This window comes from Silene latifolia, chromosome 3, assembly GCF_048544455.1.
Source record: "Silene latifolia isolate original U9 population chromosome 3, ASM4854445v1, whole genome shotgun sequence".
NCBI classification, from domain to species: domain Eukaryota; kingdom Viridiplantae; phylum Streptophyta; class Magnoliopsida; order Caryophyllales; family Caryophyllaceae; genus Silene; species Silene latifolia.
Genome location: NC_133528.1, coordinates 114,005,772 through 114,015,953, shown reverse-complemented (window position 1 = coordinate 114,015,953; position 10,182 = coordinate 114,005,772). Strand labels below are relative to the sequence as shown.

The 10,182-nt window shown below is 40.4% G+C and overlaps 1 non-coding gene across 1 annotated transcript; it reads left to right on the top strand.

Moving 5' to 3' along the window:
- Nucleotides 1-9,153: 9,153 nt before the first annotated feature.
- Nucleotides 9,154-9,260, top strand: LOC141650614 (small nucleolar RNA R71). The gene has a single exon (XR_012546636.1). It is a non-coding gene; the product is annotated as a small nucleolar RNA R71 (small nucleolar RNA).
- Nucleotides 9,261-10,182: the final 922 nt, after the last annotated feature.

Here is a 10,182-nt window from a genome sequence, read left to right as displayed (position 1 = left end):
TGTGGCCCTCACATGAGCGCAATGATGCTAGCCCGAAAAATCATGTGGTTAGGCTATTATTGTACCACCATGGAAGCCGATTGCAGAACCTACGTTAAACATTGCCACAATTGCCAAATCTTCGCCAACATACAACACATACCACCATCCCTTTTTTACACCATGACATCACCCTGGCCTTTCTCGACCTAGGGCATCGATATCATCGAAAAAGTCAACCCGATAGGCACCAAATGGCACTGCTTCGTCCTCGTCGCAATCGACTACTTCACCAAATTGGTGGAAGCACAATCTGATGCAGTCTTGACCGCCAAAAAAGTGGTAAGTTCATCCATAACAACATCGTCTGTAAATATGGGGTACCCCATGAAATCATCGGCGACCAAGGCTCCCACTTTCGGGCGAAAACACAAGCCTTGCTGGACAAATACAAAATCAAACGTCATTGATCATCCCCCTATCGTCCCCAAACCAACAGAGCAGTAGAGGTAGCAAACACTCTTGTCCCCATCATCAAAAAGATGCAAGAAAATTATCGCGATTGGCCGAGCAAACTCCCATTCGCACTCTGGGGATACCGAACCTCCATTCGAACACCAACAGGAGCAACACCCTTCTACCTAGCTGGTCGTGTTCCCTCGTGGGGTTTAGTTTTTAGTACTTGTCGTTAGGAGCACCTAGACCAAAACACAATTCATAACTTCACCAACAACTCTACAATTAGTAAAGAGGCAAGTAAAGGTCGGATACCAAGGGACAGGAATTGAGATGAGATTTCTATTGCAACTAGCGGTGTCTAAGGGTGTCACAATTGGGGTTTGAAGTAGAAGATCACTAAACTAAATAGCAATGAAAGTAAACAAGCAAGATGAATTAAAAAGGGATGTAAACAATTGATAAAAGGCACTAGGGTGTCATGGGGTCATAGGGGATTCATGGGAATTGATCATACAAACATATTCTCAAGTTATAAGCAAGCAATTATTGTTGTGATGGATCGAGTTGGTTTATATCTGAAATCCTAGGAAAGTTTGGGTCCCGGAACCGAATCGATTAGATTGTAAAACACCTACAAGTCGACTTAATCTTCCCTACTCAACAATATGCATGGTCTAATCAGACTCGAGTTGTTTTATGTCTTACAAGTCTCATTTAAAAGATAGGTGATGGGTAAAAAATGCAAGGATTCATAGGCTCACATTTCATCAAACATAACATGTGCATAAGTTGAGATCACAACAAGCAATCAAATAAACTATGAAAGCATATTAATTTAAGCATGAATCATTCCCCATGTTGGTTTCCCCTAATTACCCATTAACCCTAGCTAAGGAAACTACTCACTCATTATCATGTTGCACATGCTAGCAAGGTTGTCAATCATACCAACAAAGTGAAACATGATGAATAAATGAAAGTGATTAACAATAATTAAAGAGAGATTAAGAGAATTATACCTACTAATGATTCCAATAATAAAGCAAAGAATAAAAGAAGTACTTGATGCTTGATTGGAAGGTTGTCAATCTCCCAATAATAACCCAAATAATCTTCAATTACTCAAAATAAAGGATGAACAAGAGAGAGATTAAGGAAATAAAACTTCTATTAAGACTTGATTAAATGTTGATTACAAGATTAAAGAGAGATTTGATTGATATTAACTACCCTAAAGATTGCTAAGAAGAACATGCTCTTCTAATTAGACTAATGGGGTATTTATAGTGGGGATTAGGTGCATGAATTAGGGTTAACTAAGGGCTTAAATGACGAGTAAGTCCCTTGTTGAGGAATCGCCGGTCTCTTTAGGGAGACTCCGGTCTCTAGAAAAAGATGTGCATCCTTCCTTGAAGCATGTAGAAGACGAAATTGGACTGTCTGGGAATCCGGGCATCTTTAGCACGGGACGGGCGGATTTGGCAGCTTCTGGACGAGCGTCCAGAAGGGAAAGACGGGCGTCTTTGGGTGGTTTTTCCCGGGCATCCAGAGGGTGAAGACGCTCGCATTGTGGGGTGGTGGACGGGCGTCTTCTAGGCAATCCGCACGGATTGTCAGGCAGTCTCGTTCCTTCTTCTTTTATTCCTTTTTCTTCATAAAATCCTTGAGGATTTCCTCGGGGATGCAAGGATCTTTTCTCATCATTGCCCATCTACTATAGTATGTACAAAGGCCTTCTAATCTTGTCTCTCCTTGATGCTTGGTCATTTGAATTCAATCAATTTAGCCTCATTTTGCCATGAAAATGCAAGGTTTGCTCTCCTTTCCTACCAAGGGATCAAAACCTCAAAGAATATGCAAAACAAAAAACTAAAGACAATAAATGACCCAAATATGTACTAAAAAGAATGGGAACAAGGCTAATTCGGGGACTAAATATGCTCTAATTATGGTTACATCAAATATCCCCAAACCGAACCTTTGCTCGTCCCGAGTAAAGAGGTGACAAAGACTAGGACCATTATTTAAAGTAACCTAATAACATAGCCGATATGAGACAATTAGCGGGTCTCACTCCACCCCTTCAACTCACAACAAGACAACCATGAGGTAGGATGCCTTCTTGCAAGGCAAGGTGGGTCTTGCCAAAATGGCGACACATCCAAACATTAAGCACACAAAACAAGTAATGGATGCATCTACAAAAGAATAGCCACTTTCCTCATCTAAGTGGCGGAAATTATCTACAAGGGAAGCAATTCAAGGGTACACACTCCTTCATAGATGCAATTTCTTCAAACTACTAAGCCTAGAAGGATACCAATAAATCACCTCCAAGTTGTGTCAAGCTAGAGTACCTTTGTCCTCAATCGTTAAATGCTTTTGTCAAGAGTAGACTCCCTATGGCGTTAGAAACACTGAAGGATCGCGGAATTCCCCCTCTTGCCTAGACAAGAACAAGGGTCGTCCCCTCTCTACCATGCACAAAAATGGATCTGATGGATAAAGGGATCAATAGATATTTGAGTTTCACTTTGGGAGTTTGCTTTTGTTTTTGTTTTTCCCTCCAATTTCTTGTGGCATATAACATTTGAGAACACTTTCTTTTTGCCATTTCTTTTGATTTTTGGTTTTTCAACACTTGACAACTTTTAACTTTTCTTTGCATTTCTTTTTGAACATTTTCAAAGTCACCCCATATGTAGTGAGGGTGCCTTATATTTGAAGCTTTAGGAGTCTATTTTTGCTCCTCTTTTCATTTGATGCATTTTTTTTTTTTGCAAACTTTCTTTCACTTTTCATTTCATTGAACTCAAATTGATTTCTTTTTGTGCCCATTCCCTTTGATGACAAAAATGTGGTAGAACATGGATGATGGATGCATGGTTTCAAGGGTCACCTTGGAATAAACGGTAGCCAAGGAGTTATCACACTACAAGGTACTGTTGAGTAGGCCTTAATCCATGGGTCAAAGGATACTAGCATGACACATCCTAGGGTGTTTTACAAGTATTCTAACAAGCAAAGTCTTAAGAAGAAAAAGAATCTACTAGGGCCTATGTACACTTGTCAAGCTTCCCAAATAGACGGTTTCACAAAATTTTTCTAACATGCAAACTACATGCCATGATGCAACTAACATTTATACATCCTAATGCATATGCTTCTACCAACTAGTATGCCAAATAAACTAAATGCAATCCTATAATCACATTGTTTTTACCGCATCAATCAAAATAAAGCCACATAGTCATTAACATAAAGAGGAAAAAGGAGATTGGAAAGATCATACCATGCGGTCTTCAATATCCTCATGTCTCGGATGTGGCGTAGTCAATCAATGTGAACAAGGATGAACAAACATAATATATACAATAATATATACATGACTACACTACAAAGGATGTGGTGATTTTGGTGGGGAAAGTTGGGGTAGTAGTTAGGATTTTCATTGTATGAACTTGTTTTTGGTTTTTCAATTTTTCAAATTTTTATGGTTTTTTGAAATTTTTTTATTTTTTTGGATTTTCGAAATAAAAGTTTAAGTTAAAATTCCCCATCCCCACACTAATATGGGCATTGTCCTCAATGGCCAAAATGATGGGAAATTATGCAAACATGCTGCATGATTTCTACACTAAATGCAAGCTACACTAATCTACACTACATGATGCATGGGTTTTTGTTTATGACGGAGAGTGTAATTTAGATTACCTCCCGTTGCGTATGCATGTACTTCCCCAAACTGAGATAGACATTATTTCTAATGTGCTAAAGTTGGGGGTAGTTCATGCACACAAGATGCAATGCATGAAACTAAATTTGTCATTTTGGATTTTCAAAAGTAGGAACAATGAAATAAGAACACCTCAATGGGGCCGAGGTGTTAGTCCTCTATGTTGCTAGGACTCTTCAACCATGATCAAGATAAATAAATAAAACAAGGAAAGAAGTAGACAAACCTCAAGAGGGTAGGAGCCTCCAAAGCTTGCTAGTCTTCCACCATATCATCATTGTCATCATCTTCCTCAATAGAAGTGGACTCATCACCACTTCCCTCTTCACTTCCTTGCTCACTTCCTTCATCATACTCCTCTTCTTCATTAGCCTCTTCTTCTTCATTTACCCCTTCATCAATGTCTTCATCAACAACCTCATCACCGACAACCTCATCGTCACCCGGAATCTCACCCCTAGATGCACTTGGAAAGAAGACTTCCCTATCCGCCCAACTAGGCAAAGGACATGAAGGATCAAGTAGTCCTTGCCTAGCTAAATGAAGGAGGGGTGGATATTGGGCTAAGTATGCATCTTCCCGATCCTTAAAAGCTTGTTTGTGCATCTCTTGCATAAGTAGAGTCATGTAGTCTTTGCTTGCTTCAACACCTTCGGGTTTGAACTCTTGATACTTGAATGGATAGGGTGGTGTGACAATGGAGGAGGAGGGCATTTCAATTTCACCCCTTTGTTGACGGATGATGTATTCGGCTTCTTTTGAGAGGGGAAGAAGGTAGTTGGTCCGATGGACACTCAAACGGCATATCTTGGAAGGCAAAGTAAAAGATCTAGCCTCATTGGTGAGCCACCCATATTTGGTGTCAAGAGGATTATGAGTGACCCACTTGTACTTGTTAATCATGGCATCCATGTCAATGAGATGACCCCCCTTTTTCGCCACATACTTGCTATCCTTTTTGAAATTCGGATCAAAGTACTTAGCCAAAAGAGTGACTAGACCTCCATTTACAATAACAGTGGTGCCTTGCTTTCCACAATCAACATTTAGCCATCTTTCCACCAAAAGCCTTAGAGAATTGTAAGGCTTGGTGAATTCCCTTCCAATATTTAAGGCCGACTCAAGTAGAACACAATCGAGCTTGGTAAAGTGGTTAGTGTCTTTTCTTGCAATGATAGTATTCCCGATGACCTTGTGCCACACTCTAATGCCCGGATGGTGGACTAATAGAGCGCGACTAGCATGATAGTTCTCAAATTTCCTCCCGGAAATCGCCTTCCAAAGAGGAGCGGGGTCATACTTTTCGGGATTCTTGTAATAACTAGGTGAATCACTAAGACCCAATACTTTTCCCAATTCATCAAAGGTGATGCGCCTACTCACATTGGCAAGGCGGAACTCGATGTTTTCTCTAGTCTCTACCTTAGTAACTTTCAAAGAACTCAAGAATTCTAAGGTAAGGGAGGGGTATGTCAATTCTCTTGTAGCAAACAATTTTCCCAACCCCATGGCTTCAAAGAATGCTTTTGTTTGTTCAAGGACACCCAATTTGTTCAAGGCATCTTCACATATGAATTTGGTGGATAGAAAGGATTTTCTATCATACTTGGCAAATGTATCCCTATGGGAGTTAGAAATGAAAATTACCTCCGGATAGTTTGATAATTGAGCAATTTCCGGAGTTGTTGATGTTGTTGCTTCCAAGGGAGGTTGTTGTTGTTGAACTTCCAAGTTTGAACTAGCTACCTCCATAGCCAATGAGGCTTTGTTTGCTTGAAGACATTTTTGTCTTGTTGAGAGTGCCTTTGCTTTAGGTGCCTTTGTTGCTCCTTTTGTCCTTGCCATTGATGAAAATACCAAGAAAAGAGTAAAAATCTTCAATTTCCAAGTATACCCAAATCGATTTTAAGATGAAAGGCTTTGCCTTTATAATTTCAAAAATCGACTCAAAGGTTGAAGATTTTGGTGCTTGGTTTGATTTTTGTTGGAAGAGGAGTGATTAATTGTTGTTAGAAGGAAGTTTGGATTTGATTTTGTTGAATTTGGTTGAGGAAATCTTGTTTTGGTGATGGAGAGGATGAGGGTTTTGAGTTTTGGGGTTTATGGGTAGTGTTTTGGATGAAGGAATGAAGAAATTAATGTGGGATGGGGTATTTAAAATACCCGAAAAATTTGAAACAGCAGGGGAAGACGGGCGTCTTTCCTTCGGGACGCTCGGATTCTGCCTCTTTTTTGGTTCAGAATTCTCGCCTAAAGACGGGCGTCTTTCAGCAAAGACGCTCGGATTTATCAATTGCAGGACGGGCGGATTCTGCTGAAGACGGGCGGATTCTCAGACAGTGAGCTTTCTTGTTTTTCACAGACAAAAAGACGGGCGTCTTTCCTTCCAAGATGGGCGGATTTCTGAAGACGAGCGTCTTCTCTACCAGGACGCTCGGATTCTTCAACAGTCCCAAAATTTCAAATTTTCAGCTCAGATGGACGGGCGGATTTTGACAAAGACGCCCGGATTGCCTGAAGACGGGCGGATTCCCACGAAGACGCTCGGATTCTCCATGTTTAACCCGGATTCAGTTCCATCCGTGCACTTGCATATCCCTTGTCATTTTTCATTCTTTAAATCCTGTGTTCTTCATTGTAGGGGCACTACTAAGGCATGAATAGCCTAGGCAATTGTTATCCCCACACTAAGCTAAAGCACTACACATCAATTAAAATCATTAGTCCCTCCCTCACTTCTCTCAAAAATGATAATTATCTTGATCAAAAAAATCCAAAAACGACAAAAATGCAATGTAAGAATTAAAATGCGAGTTAGGGGGTTAGAAATATTTACAAATGGTGGTTTAGGGAGGACTCCACCAAAATCTCATCCTTAGTGAGATGTCATGGGGGCATGTCCAAGGTGTTGTTGATGTTGCTCAACACCTTGAAAAAGTAGTCAAAAGCTTGTTCATTATCATGATAAAGATCCTCAATAGATCTTTGCCCTTGTTGTGCTTCATATCGGTCTTGATCGATAGCATTACCAATATAGGGATTGAAAATCCCTTCAAACTCATCGTCCCAAAGACCACAAACTTCATCTACTTGATCACTAAAGATCTCTTGAGTTGATAGAGACAACTCTCACACTTTCTTGTCTTGGCCAATGAGGTCATCCTCTTTATTGCTTGACTTTGGTGAGCTTTTCAAGCTCTCTTTGTTACAATTCACTTGCTCTTTGAATGGAGCATCATCAATTTTCTTCTTCCATTGGAATTACGACTTCTTCCTGTCATCCTTCCGGCTATAATGATCAACCATAAAGCATGGTTCATGCAAACGGGGAGCTCTCATGGTCTTGTCAAGATTGAAAGTTATGCTCTCATCTCCCACTTCTAGAGTGAGCTCTCCATGCTTCACATCAATCACCGTACCCGCGGTGTGTAAGAAAGGTCTTCCTAGAATGATTGGAATGTTGGAATATTCTTCCATGTCAACAATAACAAAGTCCACCGGGATGAAAAATTTCCCAACTCTTACGGGAACATCTTCCCATATCCTTAATGGTGTCTTCGTCGATCTATCGGCCATTTGGAGTGTGATATTGGTGCATTTAAGCTCTCCCATCCCTAACCTTTTACTCACCGAGTACGGCATAACACTCATACTAGCCCCTAGATCACATAAGGCTTTGTTGATCGTGGTGTCGCCAATGGTACACGGTATTGAGAAGCTTCCCGGATCTTTGAGTTTTGGAGGTGAACTCCCTTGAAGTATTGCACTACTCACCTTAGTGAAGGCGATAGTTTCAAGCTTCCGGATCGACTTCTTCTTTATGAGGATGTCTTTCATGTATTTTGCATAGGCCGGCACGTGATTGATTAACTCCGTGAAAGGAATTGAGACTTCCAAATTCTTCACAATTTGGGCTTGGCTTGACGACTTGGAAAAGGAAGTCTAATCACAATGGGCTCCTTCTCCTTGACCTTGTCTTCATTTTTCTTTGAAATTTCTTCTTTCTATGGTTCTCCATCCTTGGAGTTTTGCACAATTTCTTCTTTGTCACTAGCTTCCACAACTTCATCCTCAACTTGCTTCTCCGGTGCTTCATACCTTGTACCACTTCTCAAGTGAATGGCACTAACTGTTTCATATCTTGGGGGATTACTTTGAGGTGGTAATTGCCCCTTTTGTCTTTGTGAGCTTGAAGATGCTAGTTGAGTCAATTGGGTTTCCAACATTTTGGTGTGAGCTAGGATGTTGTTGATGGTGATTTCCTTTGCTTGACTATATTTTTGCATTTGAGTGAAAAACTCTTGTTGATTCTTTTGCATTTGGAGGACCGCTTTTTGAACATCAAAACCTTGGTCATTTTGTTGATTGTATGGAGTTTGATTTTGGTAACCTTGGTTTTTGTTGTAAAAGGGTCTTTGATTTTGGTTTCTCATGGGAGGTGGGGTGTATGTTGGTTGAGGGTTTTGAACATTTTGGCTTTTGCATGAGAGATTTGGATGGAATTTGGTGTTTTCATTGTAATAGTTTGAATAAGGGGTATCACTCTTGTATGCTTGGAAAGCATTCACTTGTTCATTTGTTGCCCTACATTCACTTTGGTCATGTCCCAAAGTTCCACAATTCTCACATATCCCACTTGGGATTGATGAAGATGCCGTCATGGCGTTAACATGATGCTTTGGTGATTTTGAGGCTTCTTCAAGTCTAGCCATAGCTTTTTCAAACTTCAAATTGATGGTATCAATGTGAGCACTAAGTGAGCACCCAATTGAGTAATAGAGTCCACTTCATGCTTTCCTTCTCTAGTAGCCTTGCGAGGTCTACTATATTGTGAGTTATGGACCGCCATTTCCTCAATTTTGTTCCAAGTTTGATTGTCATCAACTTAGGTGAACATTCCATTTGATCCCATGTTGAGAATGTTCCTTGAATCTTCATAAAGACCGTTCCAAAATTGTTGTACCAAGAACCACTCGCTAAGTCCATGGTGAGGACATGAGCGATAAATTCCCTTGAATCGCTCCCAAGCTTCATACAAAGATTCTTCATCTCTTTGCTTAAAGCCCGTAATTTGAGCTCTTAGCATGTTAGTCTTTTCCGGTGGATAGAACTTTTTGTAGAAAGCTAGAGCCAACTTCTTCCAAGAATCAACTCCGAGAGTAGCCTTATCAAGGCCTTTCAACCATTGTTTCGCGGTGCCAATTAGAGAAAAAGGAAATAAGAAGCATCGAATTTGGTCTTGAGTCACACCGGTTTGAGAAATTGCATCACAATAGTCACAAAAAGTCTCCATATGAGAGTGAGGGTCTTCACTAGGCATCCCCCCAAATTGGCTTCTTTCGACTAATTGGATAAATGCGGATTTGGCAATAAAATTTCCGGTTAGATGTTGTGGTGTGGGAGTACCATTGGGTAGGTTCTCCTCGGTGGCTACGGAATGTGATGAAAACTTAGGCATTGTGGGTTGATTTTGTGTTGGATTTTGTGTTGGGTTCTCCTCACCTTCTCTTGCAAAAGGGTTGATGAACTCAATAGTATTTGCTTGAATATCTACAACTTCACATATACCTCTCAAAGTTCTCCTAGCAAGTCTTCTATTGGTTGTCAAAGTTCTTTCAATTTCGTGATCAAAGGGTAACAAGTCACCTTGTGATCTTCTAGACATGCAAAATTTCAAACAACTCGAAAATAATTAGAACAAACCTTGAGGAGTTTTACTTTCCCAAGGCAAATAAAGACACAACTAATAACAATACAAGAAAATCTAAATCAAGTTAACACCGTCCCCGGCAACGGCGCCATTTTTGGTCGTGTTCCCTCGTGGGGTTTAGTTTTCAGTACTTGTCGTTAGGAGCACCTAGACCAAAACACAATTTATAACTTCACCAACAACTCTACAATTAGTAAAGAGGCAAGTAAAGGTCGGATCCCAAGGGACGGGAATTGAGATGAGATTTCTATTGCAACTAGCGGTGTCTAAGGGTGTCACAATTGGGGTTTGAAGTAGA